Source organism: Ursus arctos, unplaced genomic scaffold, assembly GCF_023065955.2.
Source record: "Ursus arctos isolate Adak ecotype North America unplaced genomic scaffold, UrsArc2.0 scaffold_9, whole genome shotgun sequence".
Taxonomy (NCBI): Eukaryota; Metazoa; Chordata; class Mammalia; order Carnivora; family Ursidae; genus Ursus; species Ursus arctos.
Genome location: NW_026623111.1, coordinates 48,578,392 through 48,601,353, shown reverse-complemented (window position 1 = coordinate 48,601,353; position 22,962 = coordinate 48,578,392).

The following is a 22,962-nucleotide window of genomic DNA, read 5'->3' as shown; positions in this document are numbered from 1 at the left end:
CCCATGCATGGAACCTTAACTTCACCTACTGCCACTCTTGTTAGTAATTAGATACACTTCATAGAGCAGAATGTTTTATTCTCCCCCAATAAACTGACTCAGTCTCCTGTTGTTCCAGTTTCAAATAACTAGGAGATACAATCTGATTGAAGATTGAACCTACTTATTCAATCATATGACCAGGAGAGTCAGGTTGGTCACAAGATACATAGAATTATCACTTTCAGGGATTATTTCTTGAGTAAATTCTCTCAGGAGAAATAAAGCAATGAAGTGGCATCTGTTGCAAACCTATCGTATGTTACAATAATATCTATATTACATAACTATCATCATGTCATTTATCATATATTTCTTATTCTTTCTCCCTGACAGAAATTATAAAAGAAAAAAGTCTTATTTTAATGAATAACTTAAAAAATTTGTGAATATACCAAGCAATGCTTACTCCTTTCTTACTTTGCTAAATTTATATAATGTTTTTCATATATTACTAATGTAATTTAAAGAGTCACGCTGCCTGTCAAGATAGTACATAGACGAAGAGTAGGCTTATTCTTGACATATGCCTTAAAAATTATGTGATGTTATTTCAAAAAGTGTTCTGGAGAAGTGTCCTCATAATAGAAAGTACTCTCAAAATTAATGCATTTAAAGCAACCATGTTCTGTTTGAAGAAGTTTCAAAAGACATTTCAGATCTCAGTCATTTCTAGCATTGATTGCTTACACAGAACACCTGTTGGAATTGATTTTATAAAAAGAAAATGCCCAATTATAACACTAATTCAATAGTTATTCATAATAATATGAACATGAAGGAGTTGAATTTTATTACAGATTATTACTAAGAGCAAGAAAAATATGCTTAAAATACAGTTAAACAGCAGCAGAACAAGTGGAAATGTGTCTGCCAAAATTTTATGTAAATGTCTACTTGTGGCATGGGATTAAATTCTCATCTGCCAAAAAAAAAATCTATCTTAAACAATTACACTGACATGAAGATGATGTACTGTAGAAAATCACTGGATAACGCAAATAGAAGCTCTAATGATGACAAAATCAGTAATGTCAAAGATACATATTAGGAAGTTTAACTAAAATCATTACATGAACAGCAAGAACAAAAAATATTTCAGAGCAAATATATTTTTGTACAGTATATTTAAAATATGTAGACATAAATTAGTATGTTAGATGTTAAAAGTAGATACTTGACTATGCCTATATGCCTAACATTTTAGATTGCCCAAATGTTCCAAGAAAAAAAAATTTTTTTTAAATATTCTTACTGTGAAATAGGGAGTTATCTTTTATTCAGAACTGTTTTAAATGTGTACATAAGAAGTTGCCTTATGTTTAGAAATGTTCTAAATATATGCACATAAAACAACTGTCAGAGTCTGAACTGGAAAACAAAAAAGAACTATGACTAGTTCAAAGAAGGATAATTCAATGCAAGAATTTAATTAAAAGGGTGAAAGGTCAAGTCAAACAAAAGTTGGTTATGAAATCATGAATAAAACATAAAGCTAGGACAAAAAATTAAAAAGATACAGGTATATGATAGAATCTGGAACGATGGAAAGGATATATCCACTGCTAGACACAATACACTGGTCATGCAGAAATCAAGAGAAAAGTACCTTGGCTCTTCCCTTCTTCATCTCTTTCTGTCCAATTCTATTCCAGTATCACCCATTGCCCAAATTCAACATGAAGCCATGCATTGGGGTTGGTGAAGAATGTTGGGGCTGACAGTCTACCCTATAAACAGAGTATAAGAGACAAAAGGTGAGTTATGTATCTGAGGACAAATGGTTCAAAGGTGAGGAAAATCCATACAAAAATTTGATATAGATTTTATCTTTAAAAATAAGGCTAACAAATATGTTTCATAAAAATAAGAAGCATAATTTATTTCCTATTAGAGGAAGACCTACGCAAGGAGACATTGATGATTGTCTCTTTTCTTATTTTCCATAAAATTACCTACAAAGATATGTAAAAGATTTTTTTATGTGCAACCATAAAAATATCTAAAAATTATAAGGATTATTTTTTAGGAATGTGGAATGAAATTTTACTAAATGGAAAAGATATTACTTGTTGGGAAAAAAGGACTTTATAAGCTGTTAATCATTAACTCATGTAAGAGAGTAGCTCAAATAATACTGATTGCCTGCAATAATTGTTCTTTCCCTATGAAAGCTGACTTCTAAAGAAAGGAGTTCGTAGGCAAACATGGGACAGATTGGTGTGTTTTGTAAATACAAATATTATAGAATAACTTGTATTACATTCCACAATATGTCCTTTAGAGTTTCAAGTTCCATTTCATCCAGATGCTACTACATAGCTATGACTTTAACAAATATTTAGGAGAAATTCTCAGTTTTCTAGAGAGTAGGAAACAGAGTTCAAACATTGTACTTTACAGAATAATCTAATCAAGAAGATGGGCATTAAGTAAAAACTGCAGTGCTATCTGATACATGAGTAGATGGGAGAAATAAAGGTAAAATGGGAAGGGGACAGGACAATGGCTCTCCAAAAATGTCCACATCATAATGTCCTACTTCTACTGTACTAATCCCAAACCTTCAGACATTTTACCTTAAATGACAAAAGGACTTCGTATATGTGATTAAATTAAGGACGTTGTGAAGGGTAGTGTATCCTGGATAATGTGGGTGGACCCAATCTAATCACATAGATTGGTTAAATCAGAAATTCCTTCCCCTGTGGACAAAATAGTGTGTACCTGTGGAAAAAGTGTTGGAGAGATGTGATATTGCTGCTATGAAGATGGAGGAAGCATTTCACAAGGCAAGGAACAGGGATAGCCTTCAGAGCTGGAAAAGATAAGAAAATGGGTTCTTCCCTATAGCCTGTAGAAAAGAATGCAGTCCTGTTGGCTGAAATTTATCTTAGACACATGTGTGTTGAAGTCCTAAGAACAATAAGGTAGTAAATATGTGAGGTTTTAAACGACTAAATTTGTGCTGATTTGTTGTAACAGCAATAGAAAACTAAGACAAGAAAATGCTACAAAAAATCTAACCTAGTGTAGGGGAATCAGGCAAAATTTCATTAAGGAGGTTATATTCAATCTTCTTTTAAGAGAGAATAGAAATTAGTTAGGGACATAAGAAATTGCTGCCCCAGGCAGAGAAGACAATGCAAGTGAAGGTCAAGAGGTAAGGCTTTTCTGCTAAAGCGTAAACATAGAAGGTGTGGGATAATTACCGAACAGTGAACCTACAGAGATGAGTGGTGATGGACCACAAAGTCTAGATGTGATAGCCTGGCTCTTCCTGGGGCAATGCGTAATCAACAGGTGACTGGCATGAATAGAACACTATTTCTGAAAAATTACCAATATTCTAATATGGTACAAGCACGAAATGAGGAAAAGCCACTGATAAGCAGCAAACCATTCAGGAAGATACTGAAGTAAGAACTGCCAGGAAGGGCCAGCAATCCCTGTACCTATGGATCAAAGATGACTCCAAACTTTGCTGTGAAAGAGAGAAGGCAAGGGGGTCAATGCTCAGAGATGAAGACCCTTTGCTCTTCTTCGCCCCTGCTTTTATTGATCCTTCAGGATAATCACAAATCCTCATCACTGTTTCTCGAGCACATGATGGGTGACAAGGGGTCTTACTGAAACTGGGAGGATCTGTTTACAGGAAAGATACGATATGCTAATCTGCGTGTTCTATGAGTTCTGCTAAACACAGCCTAAGGGACAATGCAGACATCTCTTAGATCACAGGGCGGCTGTTTGGGCTAAGAAGGCTTCGGGAAGGCAACTCCCCCGACATTCCAACCGGAAAGTGGTCACACAGGCCTTGGCATTCCGAAGGCGTTCGCCCTTCTCTGAAACCTTCTCTGCGGCCTCAGTGTTACATTTTAGCGAGCCAGGTATTATGCCTGATTTCATGCTCTACATTAACCCCAACAAAGGACAAAGTATGTCAAAGTCCTGTCATGGACTGAGGGCAGTTACAGTAGAAAAGCTGATAAGAGTATCAATATGTAAGAGAAAGAACTAACAAACCAAGCATGGTAACTGCATGAAGTTGGTTTAAGGGACAGAAATGATCAAATACAAACCTCAGGGTCTGAATAAAGAATGTGAGCATAGTGTAGGGTCATTCACTGAGGTTGGGAACACATAAGCAAATAAGTGAAAGGGAGATAGTGAGTTTATTTTCATACATATTGTATTTGAGATCCCTGATGTATAACTGGATATTTTAATAAATTATTTCATATCTACTTTAAACACAAAAGAGATATTTTATTGGATATTTATAATTTTGAAATTATGTTATTTATATGGTCATGATACGTGAATATCAAATGAAACCAAGAAGGAGTGGATATCAAGTCCAAAAAAAAAAAAAAGTTCTAAAATATATATCTAACAGACACCAACTTTAAAAGCCAGACTGTGGAGAAAAATCCAACACTAAAAGTATTTCCAAAGGAAAGGCAGCATCAGGGAAGTATTATTAGGATTGCAAAGAACATAAATCCCCGAAATCCAGCTCAAATAAAGGAGAAAGGGCATCCTAGGGATCCACTACTCCATCCCAAGTCACACTTTAACATATATCTAGATTTTTATATTTTAGTTAACCTGTTGTGAATTCTATAGTCTTTTATGATTACTAGGTAAATATGGATGAATAAAGTTTAACAGAGCCTTAGATGGCTATTACAAACACTTTTTTACAAGTAGCAATTATTTTTCTTTTATTTGGAGGAGGTACCTCTCTGAATCTCACTTGGTATTCCTAAGCCCAGGGAAGAAATATTTGATTATTATGGTATTTTCAAACTTAGTTCTAATAATCAGATTTGCAGAGAGAGGTTCCCACGAATCTCCCAATGGGAGACATATACTAGAAATTAAAACTTATTCTTATGAACAAACTGCAGGTACATGCAGCAACATAGATGAAACTCAAAAACGTTATGCTATATAAAAGAAGGCAGACTCAAAAGGCTTCATGCTCCATTCCATTTATACGATATCCTGGAAACAGCAATGCCATAGTGATTGAAACCAGATCGGGACTGGGGACACGTGGAGTAGATCTTATATATAGTTATACAACTATATATAAATTCACAGAACTGTATACCTAGTATACCACACTTTGTAAATTGGACTTTAAAAGGTTTGTTTAAAGGTTTATTTATTTATTTTAGAAAGGGGGGGGGCAGAGGGAAAGGGAGGGAAAGAATCTCAAGCAAACTGCCTGCTGAGCACAGAGGCTTAACTGACTGAGCCACCCGGGCGCCTTTAAAATCTGACTTTAAAAATCTGAACAAATTGTAACGAAAAAGAAATTTACTATGAAATTATATGAGGTGTATGTGTCTAATAGGAAATTACCCCATGATACATACTCATTCAACAAATGCATTAATTAACATATAGCAAAAAAGATGGGATATTTAATGAACTTGTGTTTTAGTTATTTTAAAAAATACTTTTTTTTAATAAGAGGCCTAATTTCAACCTGTAAAAATTTTATGACTAATAAGTAAACTTCTAAATATGTTCCTCATATATTGATTATTGCCCTGTAAGAGATATAGTTGATTTGGGTAAATGGGAAATGAATGACAGTCAAATATTTTAAAATAAATGCACATTCGTGGGGCAGCTGGGTGGCTCAGTTGGTTAGGCCTCCAACTCTTGATTTTGGCTCAGGGCATGCTCTCAGAGTTGTGAGATCCAGCCCTGCATCAGGGGCTCAGTGTCTGCTTGAGATTCTCTCTCTCCCTCTGCCCCACCCCTGCACTCTTTCTCTAAAATAAATAAATAAATAAATCTTTAAAACTAAATAAAATAAAATAAATGCACATTCATAGTTGTATATTTTTTCCTATTTCCAATTTTAAGAGACCATTTATACTTAAAAATTAGAAAATATAATGTCACATTTTACCTAAACATGACAGTCCATAATACTTTAAAATATATTTACAACAAAGTATATCATAAAATACTATCCTATTACATAAATTTCATTAAAAGCTTAAGTTTGCAATAACTTTACAATATAAAAATCTATCGTAAATATATATAAAATTTACTATTTAATTATACTCTACTATCTAGAATTTTCTCCTTGAATTGATCAGGTATTAAAAGAGAATACTTCCACATTGATTCTTACAGTATTTATGTATGTGGTTACACATATATACACACATAAACTAATCACAACCACAGTATTTTCCCATTTAATATATGGATTACAGTCATAGCTATTTATTATTTATTATCAGTTCTAATTGACTACTTATGATTACTAATAGTCCTTCAGAATCAAGTTGCTGATATTTTGGATATAAATATTTGTGCATTTGGAAATGATTATTTAAGAAAAGACTCTATCAAAGGTTTTATATTCCAATGAACATTGTTTCAAGTTATTTGTTTACAAACATGGTGGTGAGGATCAAGACATATCTATTATAGAATATTTGATGTGCATTTCCCCATCTAGCAATTTGTCTCTATACTTAAATTATTTGTGTAAATTCACAATCTAATATCTGATGCCTCTCTTAATTCATGCTCATGTCTACCTGTTTTCTACTTTTATTGAGGAAATCCCTCACTGCAGAAAGTTGCTTTTAACTTACCTAGGTTAGTTGAACTAATACTCTTCTAGTCTCCAATAGATTTATGAGCTTACACTTAGCATTTACTTAATTATTCACTATAGTTTTCATTTCACCTCCCACCTCCTACAAATTGAATTGAATGTAAGTTGTTTGAGCACAGGAGACCTTTATATCACCAGCATTCTGTACCTTTTTTCTTAATACATATATGATAACTAAATAAATGAACTGCTTTAATAGTTCATGAATTTTAGTTCTAAGACATCAGAGCTAGTTTTAGGGGTTTAAACTATGCTTCTTTACAGGGTTTCTTGAGTATGTGATTCATATATTTACACGCATGCACTAAAACAGAAGATCAGAGTTTACAACTTCCAACAGCTTGTAGTTTGTGGATTATTTGAATATTTGTTTATGAACTGCAATTAATTATGAGAAAAATATTTTGCAAAAATAACTTGTGGAGAGCTTTACTTTATGACCATTTACTAGGGAGAAAACATATTAAAGATAATTTTGCTTATTACATCATATTTATAATTTATTTCTATCACATATATTCTCTATGTAACATGTCTAGCATAAACATTTCAGGTAAAATCTCATCTTCAAATTATTACAATTTATGGTAATATTCTTGTGCTTAAAAATGGATATATATGTATATTTACATATTTCAAACTATCCCAAATCTGGTATAATATATCCCCAAATATCCCAAATCAATATAACAATAGAAATAATAATTTTGTTATTGTATAATATCCAATGTCAAGTTTTGTAGCTTTTTTCCTCCTTTCTTCTCTCACTCCTTTCAGACATACTTCATTCATCTATTCATGTACATATCAAATATTTTTAGTGTCTGCCCTCTAGTAGGCACTGAACAGAGACTAGTTACAATATAGACATAAATCCTTGTCCACACTGACCTTATGATCAATATTATTTAGTTAGATATTCACAATGATACTGTATTATGGCAATAATACCCAGTTTATTTTTGGAAGGATGGCAAGAAGAGGATGAACACCTTAGTGTTAAAGTTGGGGGAAAAAGTTAAATACGCATAAATGTAAATACGAAGATGAGGATTATATGTGGATATGAGGGTAAGGGCTAAGTTTAATAAAGCTTAGTGTATATCACGTACTAACACTCATTTTCCAAGGCACTAACACTCATATTAAATTTCCAAGGCAGACATCTGAAGACAAAGCTTGTCCTTGCTTTCTCCCTTACAACCCACTTCCAATTAAATCTATCCTGTCAGTTATACCACCATAACAAAATGTCTCTGAAGTGTTTCCATCTCTAACTTTGATTTACTTAGTTGTCAGCTGCAAAAAAACACAGAAACAGTAAGAACAAAAACAAAAAAATACAGTGTTTTAAAACAAAAACATTTATTTCTTGCTCAAAGATCTGCAGATAATTTTATATTTGTCTGGGATCTGATAGACTTAATCCAGACTACAGGTTGGATTCAGGTCTGTTCCACATAATTCTTTAGCCTAGGTTGAGAAACTTTCCAGTACGTGTTTTTCTCATACTGGTGTCAACCAAGAAAAAATTCACTGAAAATTTAAGCAGACATTTATTTGGGTAATTAGAATTACAGTTTGGGAGACACAGACTCTAGTAGAAAACTGAATTGTGTTCCAAGAAAGACAAAGTATGGGGGACAGAGTTAAAAATACAAAAAGTTACAAAAGTAGTTTTTATTTAGATTCTCTGTGCAAAACATGGATTAAAATTAACTAGGATTGGTTGGGTTCATATGCAAATCAGGGACTGAGGTTTATTAAACTTAATTGACTTATTTTAAAGTGAAGAATGCAGATTATTCAGTTGCTGTGTGAGGAGAAAGTCCACCCTAAGGGCTTTGAGGCTCACTTGAAAGTTCAAAAAGTTCATAGTTCTTCCAGTGAAGACAAGCATAAATTTGCTCTCCTTTATGGCCTCCCAAGCCTATTTTTAAAAAGACTCTACTAGTTAGGCTTGCTTGCTCCATTTGGAATTTCCTTTTATAGTGGATGACAGAAATACTTGAAGGCAAGTGGAAACCTGTGATTTCTCTTAAATTATTGGCCATCAATTAATTAGCAAATTGTCCCTTTGCCTACATTTCATTGGCCAAGGAAAATTATATGTATGGCCAAACTCACTATCAGCAGACAAGGGAAATAAACTTTACTTGTTCTAGTGGGACGTACTTCAAAGTCACACAGCCAGGACAGGGATGGATGATTCTAATAACATAATCACAATCTAACTGGAAAAGCTCTAGTATTTCCTCAACTGAATTACCCTAGTAGTTTTCTTTTGTTTGCTTGTTTGTTTGTTTTGTGTGTGTGGGATTTTGTTTTGTTTTTTAATTTTAGGTAGTTAACATATAGTGCAATATTGATTTCTGGACTAGAATTCAGTGATTCATCACTTACATACAACACCTAGTGCTCATCATAACAAGTGACCTCCTTAATACCCATCACCCATCTAGCCCATCCCCCACCCATTGACGCTCAGTTTGTTCTCTATAGTTAAAATTCTCTTATGGCTTGTTTCCCCTCTCTCCTTTTTTTCTTTTCTCCCTTCCCATATATTCAACTGTTTTTTTTCTTAAATTCCACATATGAGTGAGATCATATGGTATTTGTCTTTCTCTGACTGACTTGTTTCATTTAGGATAATACATTACAGCTCCATTCACGTTGTTGTAAATGACAAGATTTCATTCTGATGGCTGAGCAATATTCCATTATATACCAACTATACTTTATCAATTAGTCGATGGACATTTGGGCTCTCTTCATAGTTTGGCTATTATTGATAATGCTGCTATAAACATCAGGGTGCTTGTATCCCCTTGAATCTGTATTTTTGTATCCTTTGGGTAAATACCTAGTCATGCAATTGCTAGATTATAGGGTAGTTCTATTTTTAACATTTTGAGGAACCTCCATACTGTTCTCCAGAGTGGCTGCACCAGTTTGCATGCTCACCAGTAGGGTAAGATGGTTCCCGTTTCTCTGGATCCTCGACAACATCTGTTGTTTATTGTGTTGGTAATTTTAGCCATCCTGATAGGTATAGTATCTCATCATGTTTTTTTAAGAGTTTTTTTTTTTATTTAAATTCAATTAATTAACATATATCATTGGTTTCAGAGGTAAAGGTCAGTGATTCATCAGTCTTATATAATACCCAGTGCTCATAACATCACATGCCCTCAGTAATGTCCATCACCCAGTTATCCCATACGCCCAGGCACCTCCCCTCCAGCAATCCACCGTTTATTTGTTTCCTATGATTAAGAGTCTCTTATGGTTTGTCTCCATCTTTCCCTCCCTTCCCTTATGATCCTCTGTTTTGTTTCTTAAATTCCACGTATCCGTGAGATCATATGATAAATGTCTTTCTCTGATTGACCTATTTCCAGTGTATCATTCAAAGCCTTGTTTCCTTGTTGATCTTCTACTTAGATCATCTGTTCATTGCACTGAGTAGGGTGTTAAATTCCCCTACTATTATTGTATTATTATGGTTGTGTTTCTTTAATTTTGTTATTAATTGGTTTACATTGGCTGTTCCCAAGTTAGGAGCATAAATATTTAAAACTGTTAGATATTCTTGGTGCATAGACCCTTTAAGTATGATATAGTGTCCTTCCTCATCTCTTATTACAGTCTTTGGTTTAAAATCTAATTTGTCTGATATAAGCATTGACATCCCACCTTTCTTTTGATGTCCATTAGCATGATAACTGGTTTTCCACCCTCTCACTTTCAATCTGCAGGTGTCTTTAGGTCTAAAATGAGTCTCTTGTTGACAGCATATGGATAAGTCTTGCTTTTTTATCCAATCTGATACCTGTGTCTTTTGATTAGGGCATTTAGACCATTTTCATTCAGAGTAAGTATTGAAAAATATGAATTTACTGCCATTGTATTACCCATAAAGTCCCTGTTTCTGTTGATTGTCTCTGTTTCTTTCTGGTCTATGTTACTTTTGGGCTCTCTCACTTGGCTTACAGGATCCCATTTAACATTTCTTTTACGGATGGTTTAGTGATTACAAATTCTTTTAGTTTCTATTTCTCCTGGAAGATTTTTTATCTCTGCTTCTATTCTGAATGACAGCTTTGCTGGATAAAGTATTCTTGACTGCATATTTTTCTCATTTAGCACCATGAATATATCATGCCTGTCTTTTCTGGCCTGCCAGGTCTGTATGGATAGGTCTTCTGATAGTCTAATGTTTCTACCCTTGCAGGTTATGGACCTCTTGTCCTGAGCTACTTTCAGGGTTTTTCTCTTTGTTTCTGAGATTAGCAAGCTTCACTATTATGTCAGGGTGTGGCCTATCTTTATTGATTTTGAAGGGGGGGGGTTCCTGTGCCTCCTGAACTTGAATGCCTGTTTCCTTCGTCAGATTAGGGAATTTCTCTGCTATTACTTGCTTCAATATACTTATGCCACTCTCTTTCCTCTTCTTCTGGATTCCCATTATTCTAATATTGTTTTGCTTTATGGTATCACTTATCTCTCAGATTCTCCCCTAGTGATCCAGTAGTTGTTTATCTGTCTTTTTCTCAGCTTCTTTATTCTCCATCATTTTGTCTTCTATGCCACTAATTCTTCTGTCTCATTTATCTCAACAGTTAGGGCCTCCATTTTTTATTGTATCTCATTAAAAGCCATTTTGATTTCAACTTGATTAGATTTTAGTTGTTTTATTTCTCCAGAAAGGGATTCTCTAGTGTCTTCTATGCTTTTTTCATGCCCAGTTAGTATCTTCATAATCATTATTTTGAACTGTAGCTCCAACATCTTATTTATGTGCATACCGATTAGGTCTCTGGCAGTCAGGACTGTCTCTTGTTCTCTTTTTTAAGGTGAGTTTTTCCATCTTGTCATTGTCCAGAGAAGAATAGATGAATGAGAGAACAAAATACTAAAATGGCAATGACCCCAGAGAAATATACAGTAAATAAATCAAAGAGACTTGAAACCAAAAAAAGAAGAAAAAAAGAGACAGAATATAATGAAACAGGTAAACAGAATAGAGCAATACACTGGATCCCGTGTGTATTTTGGCCTGTTTATTAGAAAAATTGTAAGGAAAGAAAACTCATATATGTACAAAAATAAAATTAAATACAATGAAAGGACAGAATGTATCTGTAAAAATGAAAATTAAAAGATAAAAATAGAGAAAAGAAAAAAAAAGAGAAGGAATATAAACAGACACATGAACAGAACAGAGCAATACAACATATATCCTGAGTGTATTTTGGTCAGTTTATTAGAAGAAACTACATTTCAAAATCATAACAAATGAGAAACTTATCAAAATACAAAAATCAAGTTAAATACATTGAAAAGATAAAATGTAACTGTAAAGATGAAAATTAAAAAAGACTTTAACAAAACAAAAAAACAGAAGAAGACCAAAAAAATAAATATATATATAGAGAGAGAATATATCAGATAGGTGGGAAGGAAGAGCCATACACTAGATTCTGGGTGTATTTTGGTATGAGAAGAAATTGCATCCCACAATCGTAAAGAAAGAAAAACTTATATATGTACAAAAATAAATAAATGAAAGGATAACTGCAAAAATGAAAATTAAAAAGGTTAAAAGAGCTGATAGAGTAACAAATTGGTTGATAAAGGAAAGAGGAAAAGAATTAAAATTGAAAGACTAAAGAATCATGGTGGGGGGGGAACAAAAACATGAATTCTATACGCTATATTCCCCTAGTGCCGGAGTTTTGCAGTTCTCAGCGATCAGTAAACTAACTTGGTCTTGTCTGGATGTTCTTGCTGATATTTTGGGGGAGGGGCCTGTTGCTTTGATTTTCAAGTGTCTTTACCCCTGGCAGAATTTCACCACCCTTGCCAGAAGACCAGGCTAAGTAATCTACTCCTAATTGCTCTCTGTGGCTTTTGCTCCCTGAAGGCTTTTTGCACTGCTTTAGAGGATGAGAATGAAAATGGTGGCCTCCCAATCTCCAGCCACAGAGCTGAAAGCTTGCGGCCCCACTCCTCAGAGCACCCTTAAGGAAGAGCAGTCAATCACTCCTGTCTCCCTGGTCTCCAACTGCACTCAGTGCTCACCCAGCCTGTGACTGAACATTTCTATCTCAGGTAGGTGATCCTGTTTCAAGTCTCTAAACCCTGCAGACTCCTGCAGTGTGCTCCTCTGCCACTCCTCTTAGGGAACACGGGGCGGGGGGGGTTCCCCAGTTCTGTCATTTCTTGGGCCCTTGCTCAGATAGTAGTAATCCCACTGTGCTGCCGTTCATGGTTTATGACAACCCCTAGGTGAAAGACCACTCCTGGGCTCACTGATTGCAGCTGGCTTCCCCACTCTGATGCCTTGGGACTCTGCCACACTCCAGCACCCCCAGTTTTCCTGTGACCCCAAGGATCCTGAGATCACACTGTCCCACCTAGGATTCTGTCCATGGTCTGCTGCCTGAGTACCTTTCAGGCAGGGATGTCTCACTGGAGAAGACTTCTAAAAGTTCTCATTTTGTGCTCTGCTGCTATACCACTTTCTGGGAGCTGGCTTATAGAGGATCCCTCCCCTCCTTGGTTTATCTTTCCATATATTGCCTTGGATTTACTTCTTCGCACCTCCTATCTTGCAGAAAGTAGTCCGTTTTCTATTTCTAGAGTTGCAGCTAACCTTTTCTTAGATCTCCAGTTGAGTTCACAGGTGTTCAGAATGATTTGGTTGCTATCTAGCTGAATTCCTGGGAACGGGCAAAAGGTCTCCTACTCCTCTGTCATCTTGGACTCTATTTCCTCACTGTGGTTTTGATTTGTATTTCCCTGATTATGAGTGATGCTACCCCAGTTTTTTTTTTTTTTAAAGATTTTATTTATTTATTAGACAGAGATAGAGAGCCGGTGAGAGAGGGAACACAAGCAGGGGGAGTGGGAGAGGAAGAAGCAGGCTCATAGTGGAGGAGCCTGACCTGGGGCTTGATCCCATAATGCCGGGATCACGCCCTGAGCCGAAGGCAGACGCTTAGCCGCCGTGCCACCCAGGCGCCCCTACCCCAGTAGTTTTTAACACACCACCTGCGCCCTGTTTTCTGGCTATCACCTCCAACCAACAACAAAAGATAATACTTTAAAACAAACAAAAACTACTTAAATTACTACTCAGAAATTGTTCAGTGAGTGTCATAATATTCAAGATAATGTTGTGCTACATAGCATCACCTACTAGATCTTTTAAATCTTGGATCCTGTTTACTTCTCTATTATTCTCCTGACCCAACCAATTTGCTATTTTCATGATGTTCATTCTTCTGTAATACACCCCCCCATCTACACTTCATTTTAAATATTTCTAAATCATTTCTTTTAACATAAAAGTTAAGCTTCTCCTAATCTAGAAAGATTTTATATTCCTCTTTTTAATCTGGATTGTGACTTCTTTTGAAACTTACTTATATCATATATTTTTCATGCCTTTTTCATAAGATTCCTCACATAATATTAGAGATGTATCTCTCTGCATTCAGTTGACTATAATAGACTATATATTCTTTGAAGGTAGGTTTTTGTTCTTCAAATTCTCAGAAACTGATATATAGGACATAGTGGAAAAATAATTTGTTGAGTAGCTACTAAATACTTATCCAAATAACCATGCTAAATCGTGTCCTGGATATGAAGGTGCATAACACATGGACCCTATCCTCAAGAAGCTTATAATCTTGTAAAGACGATAAGATTAAGAAATATGTCATGATGTGATAGGATTTACTCTAATGCTACAAATTGTGTGTTTGTTTGTACAAGTCTACTGAAATGGGATTTTGCTTAGATATTTGTTAGATATTTGGTGTTGGGTCATTAGAGTTTTAAAACAGATAAGCAAAATGATGAAAATTATGCTTTAGAAAAAATTTAACAAGTGACAATAACAGAATCAGTTGAAAGATGCATTCGGGATATAGTTGAAAGCATCAATACATTATTGAAATATTCTAATTACAGGCCAAAACTCCTCAGTGAATTCTGATTTTGAAAGACTTACAGATCCATAAAATTCATAGAATATAGGCACTGGTAAGGACATTAGATACAGTCCCACTCAATCTCTTCAGTTTACAAGGGATGCTTTTAAGGTGACCCCTAAAAATACTTTTAGGATTATTAGGCGACCCACATCAGATTCACAAATTTGAATTTCAAAATGGAAGTAGTGGGTTAATTTAGGGAACTTTTAGATAACTATAAAACAGGATACTGAAAATATGTAGTAACACAAAAGCTATTATTATAGCATGAAAAGCTATTTGTCAACTGATGAATCTTGTGTGCAGAATTCCAAAAAATTGTGTAAATACTTTACCCTTAAGAAAGGGGAATAGAGGGGTGCCTGGGTGGTTCAGTCGGTTAAGTGTTTGACTCTTGATTTTGGCTCAGGTCATGATCTCAGGGTGATAGGATTGAGCCTTGTGTCAGGCTCTGCACTGTGTATGGGATTCTCTCTCTCCACTCTCTGCCCTTCCCTCTTCTCTCTCTCTATCTCTCTCTCTCTCAGGAGGAGGAGGAGGGGGGAGGAGGAGGAAGAGGGTGTAATTCCCCATTCCTTAACTTGAGCTACTCATATTTAATTTTTATTTATTTATTTATTTAATTTTTTTTAAAGATTTTATTTATTTATTAGACAGAGATAGAGACAGCCAGCGAGAGAGGGAACACAAGCAGGGGGAGTGGGACAGGAAGAAGCAGGCTCATAGCGGAGGAGCCTGACGTGGGGGTCGATCCCAGAACGCCGGGATCACACCCTGAGCCGAAGGCAGATGCTTAACCGCTGTGCCACCCAGGCGCCCCTACTCGTATTTAATTTTTAAAGGGAATACTATGGAAATGGGTGGGTAAAATATAACTTTACAGTAGAGAAATATGATAAATGATCAAGGTCAGTTTCAGTAGTCATAAATAATGTTGGTAAAAAGTGCTCTTGATCTGATGTGATAAAATTGGCACTTCCCTATGTGATCTTCCTCCCTAAAACTGTAGCCTAATCATGAGAAAAAACATAAGATTAATTCCAGTAGAGAGTCATCACACAATATGAGGACTAGTAATCCTTAATACTCCCAGGATCATTTAAAAAGTTAAAAAAAATAAATAAAAACAAGGAAAGTCTGAGAAATTGTCACAGTCAAGAGGAAACTAAAGAGGCATGAAAATTAATGTAATGTAGTATCCTGGATGAATTCTTGGAAAAGAAATAAGAATGATAGGTAAAAATGATGGAGATTTGAAAAAAATTATGGATTTCAGTTATAATGCATCAGTATTAGTCTATTACTCATGGCAAGTGTAACATACTAATGTAATATATTAATAATAGAAATAGTGAATAGAAGATATACAGAACACTCTGTTTCATGTTCTTATTTTTTTCTGTAAATCCAGAGCTGTTCTAAAAACAACTTCTGTTAATTAAAAAACCAACAAAATTAAACACTGAATACTTAATTATGAAATGATGCCCCTGCTGCCTGGTGGACTGGGGAAACCCCAGGCCATGAGGCCTTGACACAGCCCATCCCAAAGATATTGCTGAAGGCTCTTGGTCTTGTCACAAGAAAGAATTCAAGGACAGACACAACACAGTGGATGAGTGCTATAAGTGGGGAAGTTTATTAAAATGAAAGTACACACCTGAAATATGACAGTGGGTGAGAGAGAGCATGCCTGAGTGCTGTGTGCCTTGGGAATTGGGTTTCTATCTTTTATTAACAGTTGTTAACAAGGGATAGAAATATTCATTACTTCAGGTGGGGATTTCACGGAAGCAGAGTTTTGCACTTTCTTCCTTATTTGGTCAGAGGTTTCTGGCCTACTTTGTCAGCCATCTTTGGCCTATCTGGTTTGATTCAGCTTCTTGTGGCTTTGTTTTGGAGTGCAGCCAGGACAAGTCTCTGACTTTCTCCATAGCTGGCCATGATTCTCTTTGTTGGGCTCCAGGCATCCTGTTAGAACCTAACTAACTGCCTCTAATACCTCCCTAATATTGGTACTATTAATGATAAATAATAATATTTAATGAAAACAAAATCTATTCACTGCAAAGGTATTAGCATAGTGTTCTTCTAGGAATCTTAAAACATTTCCTTCTATTCCACTCGGTTTCTTTGAGATATTTTGTAAACAATTAAATGTCATATATATGTGTATATCGCCTTTGCTGCCATATATTAAACTCTCCAAGGAAATAAAAAAAATTAAATGAATCACTAATTAAATCCTATTAGTCAACTAATTATTTGACCAAAAATAAGTACTTATTTGTTAGTTGCTGAGTTACTTTGGACTATACCTGTCTTTGAAAACTTTGAATGCTTTAATGCAGAAGTATTGATTTTGGATTAAAGGTAGTAAAATTCTTACTGCATGTGTGAAGCTCAATATATTATTTGCACCACTGGATCACTGCAAGAAATACTTCCATTCAATCACTTTTAGTGTTTCTCTGCTATACCACCAGAGTGCTTCTGATTAATTTATATGTATGTGCAGGTAATTCTAATTATTTGCCTTGGTGTGCATAATTATTCATTTGTCCATATTAAATCACATCTGCTCTCTAGTTGTTCAGTCAAAAATTTAGATTGTATACACTTGTATATACTTCTGAATTTTTCACAAATAGCTAATGTTTGAATGAATATGAGTAAACCCCCTTTTTTGGTCAATCTTATAAGTGCCTAATTATTTTTATCCTTAGAAAATAGTCAATCAATGAATTACTTTGTCTCTCACATCAATGTCATAGTTCATAAAGCATTCCATTTTCAAAAAAGAAATATATTTTAAGTGTCTAAGTCATTTTTCCATTATTTTCTCCTTGATTTCCCTATGTCAATAATTATTGCAGTTTTACCTACACCTGACTTAGCATATTACAACTAAGGGATGGTTATAGGTCTCAATTTTTGTTACCTGGAAAAGAAGAGTTTGAAAATTTCTTAAAACAATTTCAGTCTTCTTTTTCCTAAAAGCCAACTATAAATAATGATAAAGTTTGTATTCTAGAAAACTTACTAGAGGAGCAATGACTAAATTTCGTCAAAAGTTCCAATGCTCTCCAATGTGATCGTGTGATAATGACAAAGACCTACAGTTCCCTTTTAACATTAATTCATTGACCTGTACTTAACTTTCAGCAGAGTATATTTATTTTATGTTCTTTCTGTTCTGAAATTCTGACAGGGCTGCAGCTGAAGTCCTTGGTAATCACAGGAAAAGATTCATTTAAGATAATGTAGAGGAAGGTACTGACAGAAAGATGGAACTGCTTATTAAAAAATACACAATTTTACCTCAATCCTTGGTAAAATTTTCACTTCTCAGAGAATTCACCCTGTTCTTGGTTATTTTTTAACAAGTCTTTCCCACCCTTAGTTTCTCTGTTTTATTTATTAGCAACCATATCTTCAGATCTCAGATATTTTTGTCTATTTCCCAGTCTTCTGTCTTATATTTTGTATTTCATTTTCTTACTCAGAAATGGAAGTTCTGATTTTGTGCAATTTCCTGACCTCACTGCTAACTACTCTTCATAATATGTTTAGCCAAATTTTCTGGCCTTGATCTCCATCCATAAAAAAGCTGGATTCTAAAACTCCTAAAGGAGTTTTATTTTGAAAAGTTTTAAATTTTAATTTTATTTATTTTGAAAAGTTACACTACAGCCATATCAGAAGATAGACTAGCAGTTTCTTACAAAACTAGGCATACCCTTACCATATGATCTAGCAAATGCTTTCCTTGCTATTTACCCAAATGAGTTGAAAATTTACCTGCACTCAAAGCCTACAGATGAATGATTATAGTAGCTCTATTCGAATTTATCAAAACTTGGAAGTGTCAATTCCTTCAATAGATGAATGCATAAACAAACTGTTATACATCCTATGAGATGCATTCTCTGATCACAGTGGAATTGAGAACTAGAATATCTCCAACTAGCCTGAAATAACATAATACCTATATGAACTATTTATGGTTTGAATAAGGAATCAAATGAAAAAAATCAGAAACAATTTAAAAAATATATATTTTTAAAAGATTTTATTTATTTATTTGACAGAGACAGCCAGCAAGAGAGGGAACACAAACAGGGGGAGTGGGAGAGGAAGAAGCAGGCTCCTAGTGGAGGAGCCTGATGTGGGGCTCGATCCCAGAATGCTGGGATCACGCCCTGAGCCGAAGGCAGATGCTTAATGACTGCGCCGCCCAGGCGGCCCTAAAAATATTTTAAACTGAGTATCAATGGCAGTATGTATCAACATATCTTTAATGTAGCTAAAGTGATGGCTAAAGGGAAGTTTATAAGTGCAGTTATGTATAATTGTGCAATTATTTGTAAGTAATATATATAGTTAAGTGTATAATATATACTACATGATTATACATAATATTTATAAAAGCATAATTACAAATAATAAAAACAAGAAAGATTTTAATTAATAGATCTAAGCTACCATCTATATATGCAGAAAAAGCCTAGCAAATGAAAGTAGAGAAAGAAAACAATAATGATTGCTCAGTGAAATAGCAAATATTCAGTGAAGAAAACCAATTAGGATCCACTGAACAAATATACAACACTCCAGAATGATATAGGTAAAGAAGAAAAAGAAAAAAAAAAAAGAAATCAACAAGTGTCAGTATTAGCAATAAAAACAGGGAGTGGGGGTAAGGGGTTGGTCATTACAGACTTTCAAGTCATTTTGAAAGAAGGTAACAACATGAAAAATTTTATCCCAATAAAATGACAATTTAGATAAATTGGACAACCCCCCCAAAAAATAAATTAAAACATGACTTGGCTAAATAGATATAAGAAAAAAATGAGAAACTGAACACTCCTTTATTAAAAAATATTGAATTCATTACAAAACACCTTCCCACCAAGAAAAACAGTGGCCATGAAACTTCCTCCGAAATACAGGGAAAATTCTTCCAAATATATTCTAACACACTATGTTCTAGTGAATAGAATTCACTAACAAGTACTCGTTCTCGTTCTGTATTGGTCTGGATGTGAATCGAGCTGTTGTTTTCTATACCATTGTTTACATTTCCCTCAGTACTAAAAGGAAACACTTCTTCCTTCCTAGTATTTTCTTGATGACTACTAAAAAGAAAAAAGAAGTCTAAATTAAATGTTAATTTTGCCTTTAGTCACTAATGTCTGCTTTCACACCTTGCTGTTAATGCAAATAGATTTTAATTTAAATGAAATTTCCCTAAGGGATTTCAAATCAGAGAGGCACAAGTGGTAGCAGTGGTCCAAAGATATTAGCATTTTTAGTTACCACTATCCTATCTGAAGAAGAGAGGTGTAAAACAGCTGCCTTTTGTCCCTCCATTTTTGCTGTATAAATTCCTCTCACCTTCTCATATCTGTTTGCCATAATAAATTGTACCATATCCCACATGCTTCAAAATCCCGTGCCTATAAACTTGATCCTTTTTTTGTGAAGTGAGAGGTGGTGAATGCCAGGATGGAAAGCTCTGGCAGGTTTAAAAATGTGAATTCACTTTTAAGGACCTTCATGATGATGAAGAAGTGGAAGAGGATGATGACATCAGGATGGTAAATCCAATGCCACAGTCAATTAAACTGCAGGGAGGTTAGGCCATTGTCCTTGGTCCTACTGCAGTCTCCATAAAAACAAACCAAAACAGCAGCTTGCAGGTGGCTGTGAATAAATTTGGATGCATTTGTAAAGGCAGGTTTTTCTCTAGGCATAACCAACGGGAGCATTTTATAGAATAGCTAGCTATGCTCCATGGTTTCAATCTCCAGGCCTATAAGGGAATTCCTGATTACTTTATATTGGATCTCTTACTAATAGTACTCAAGACTGAAGCTCTTACTCTTAGATATTGCCTCTCTTAATGATTCCCAGTTCTGCTCAGTGCCACCTAAATTATTCAGATATTGGTTTATCAACTCTCTTTTCTATTGCCTCTTCTTGAAACTCCCTGCTGAGCTTGAATGTGCACAGAGGAATGCTCAGATAAAATAAAAAAGGAATTTAAGAGCAATAAGAGTGCTGTCTTTCTCCACTCCAATAAGAACATTTAAGACACACGTGAGATTTTTTTACCCCTGTTGGCTTTCACTTTTATTACAACATCTTTTCTCAAATTGGCGAAGTAGACAAACAGCTATTCCAGTGTGATCTTTGTACTACTAAACAACAGGGGATGGTGATGCAAAGATACAGCTAAATGATTTTCTTTCTCCCAAGGTATCAGCCCACAAATAAACACTGTATCTATCGTAGAGTCTGCTTTCTAGTTTAGTAGTTATAACGAATTTGGAAAAACAAAACAAAACAAAAACAGAATGCAGTATAGTAATATAGTCTGCACAATACAGTCCGAGAGGATTTTTTTTTTTAAAGATTTTATTTATTTATTTGACAGAGATAGAGACAGCCAGCGAGAGAGGGAACACAAGCAGGCGGAGTGGGAGAGGAAGAAGCAGGCTCATAGCAGAGGAGCCTGATGTGGGGCTCGATCCCATAACGCTGGGATCATGCCCTGAGCCAATGGCAGACGCTTAACCGCTGTGCCACTCAGGTGCCCCTCAGTCTGAGAAGATCTTATGTAAGATTTAAACATGTCTCTAAACAACTCTAACTAGCTAAGCCATGTTTCTTTATTCCTACCTTAGTTTAATTTGTTAGTTTCCCTAGAACCACAAATGCTAGTAATAAAGACTAGCCCACTGATCTTCAAAATGTTCCTACATTAAGAAATTGGAAGCATTCATTATGTGAATGAGTTATTGTATGTTTGACAATTTTGTAATGAAATTTTGATGGAGTTATTACAAATTTTATAATTATTTCTTTCACTTAAGAAAAACAGCCGAACTATTTCCAGACGAGCTTAAAATGTACTATAAGTCTTTAACTGTCATTATACATTTTTCATCGTTTTGAGCAATTTGAGGTATTACATAAAAAATTGAAGAAACTGATCTATTTTGATTCCTCCCTTAATAAAGAGATGAAACTTATCATGAATTGACCAATAGGTTATTAATGTTCCCCTCAGTTTCATGAAATTTTAGGCTGGCTGTTATTTGACTCTAGGACCCTGACCTCCCTTTTCTTAGAGCAGTTACTTAAAACAAAACAAAATGACAACAAAAAGCATGTGATTGTACATCCTCTGTAATTATAAATTATTTGCTTCTTTGAGATATAAATCTTTTTAAAAGATACATGCCAGTTTTACAACCTAGGATCTCTTTCTCAAGATTAGGGAGGCATCCCTCTGAAATGTAATCATGAAGGAAGATAGTACCCAGATCTCCCAGTCTCACCTACCTTTCGTGGGTGCCCTATCGCAAATTGTAAAACTACTACTTGTTATGTGGATAGGAGAAAGTTTACTTTACCTTTGGTTAAGGTCAAGATTCTCCACTGTTATAAACTCTCCAACATTTGTTTCAGCAAAGTTGAGGTCAGACTGCATTCTGGCCTCTCTACCCTGCTCTGAAAAACTTGAATAAAGTCTTCCTTGCCTACGTAATCTCTTGCCATGCATTTTTTTTTTTTTTTGCTTTGGCATAATATAAATAAGTTGATATACATGTTTAATATAGAAAGTGACATGGTCTAAATAGAGATTCTTTATTTGTGAGGCAAGAGATCAGAACCTCATCTCCATACTGATTTGGGGTTAGGTAAATAATTAAAAATATTTCTCCTGCTTTGTATTATTATAGTTATTTTCTAAATATCTTTCCAGCTCTCACACACATATATATGCACAAGGCATTATTATAAGAAATTGGTTCAAATGATAATGGTGGGAAAGAAGCCCCAATATCTACAACTGACAAGCCAATGGTATAGTTCCAGTCTGAGTCCAAAGGCAAAAGACCAATATTGCAACATGAAGAGCTAGGCAGAGAGAGTGAATTTATCCTTACTCCATTTTTTTGTTCTATTTGGTCCTTCAGTGGATTGGATAAGACCCATACACATTGGGAAGGGCACTCTGCTTTACTCTGTCTACCAAATCAAATGTTAATCTCATCCAGAAACACCCTCACAGACATACCCAGAATATTACCCAAATCTCTAGGCACACACTGACACAGTAAAGTTGATAGGTAAAATTAACCAACAAAATTAGTGACTTCTATCCCATGTGGTCCACTGAGCCTAAGATTCTGAATGGTTTAAGTTTGAATTTCTTTGATATTTTTTGTAAGTATGTATCAATAT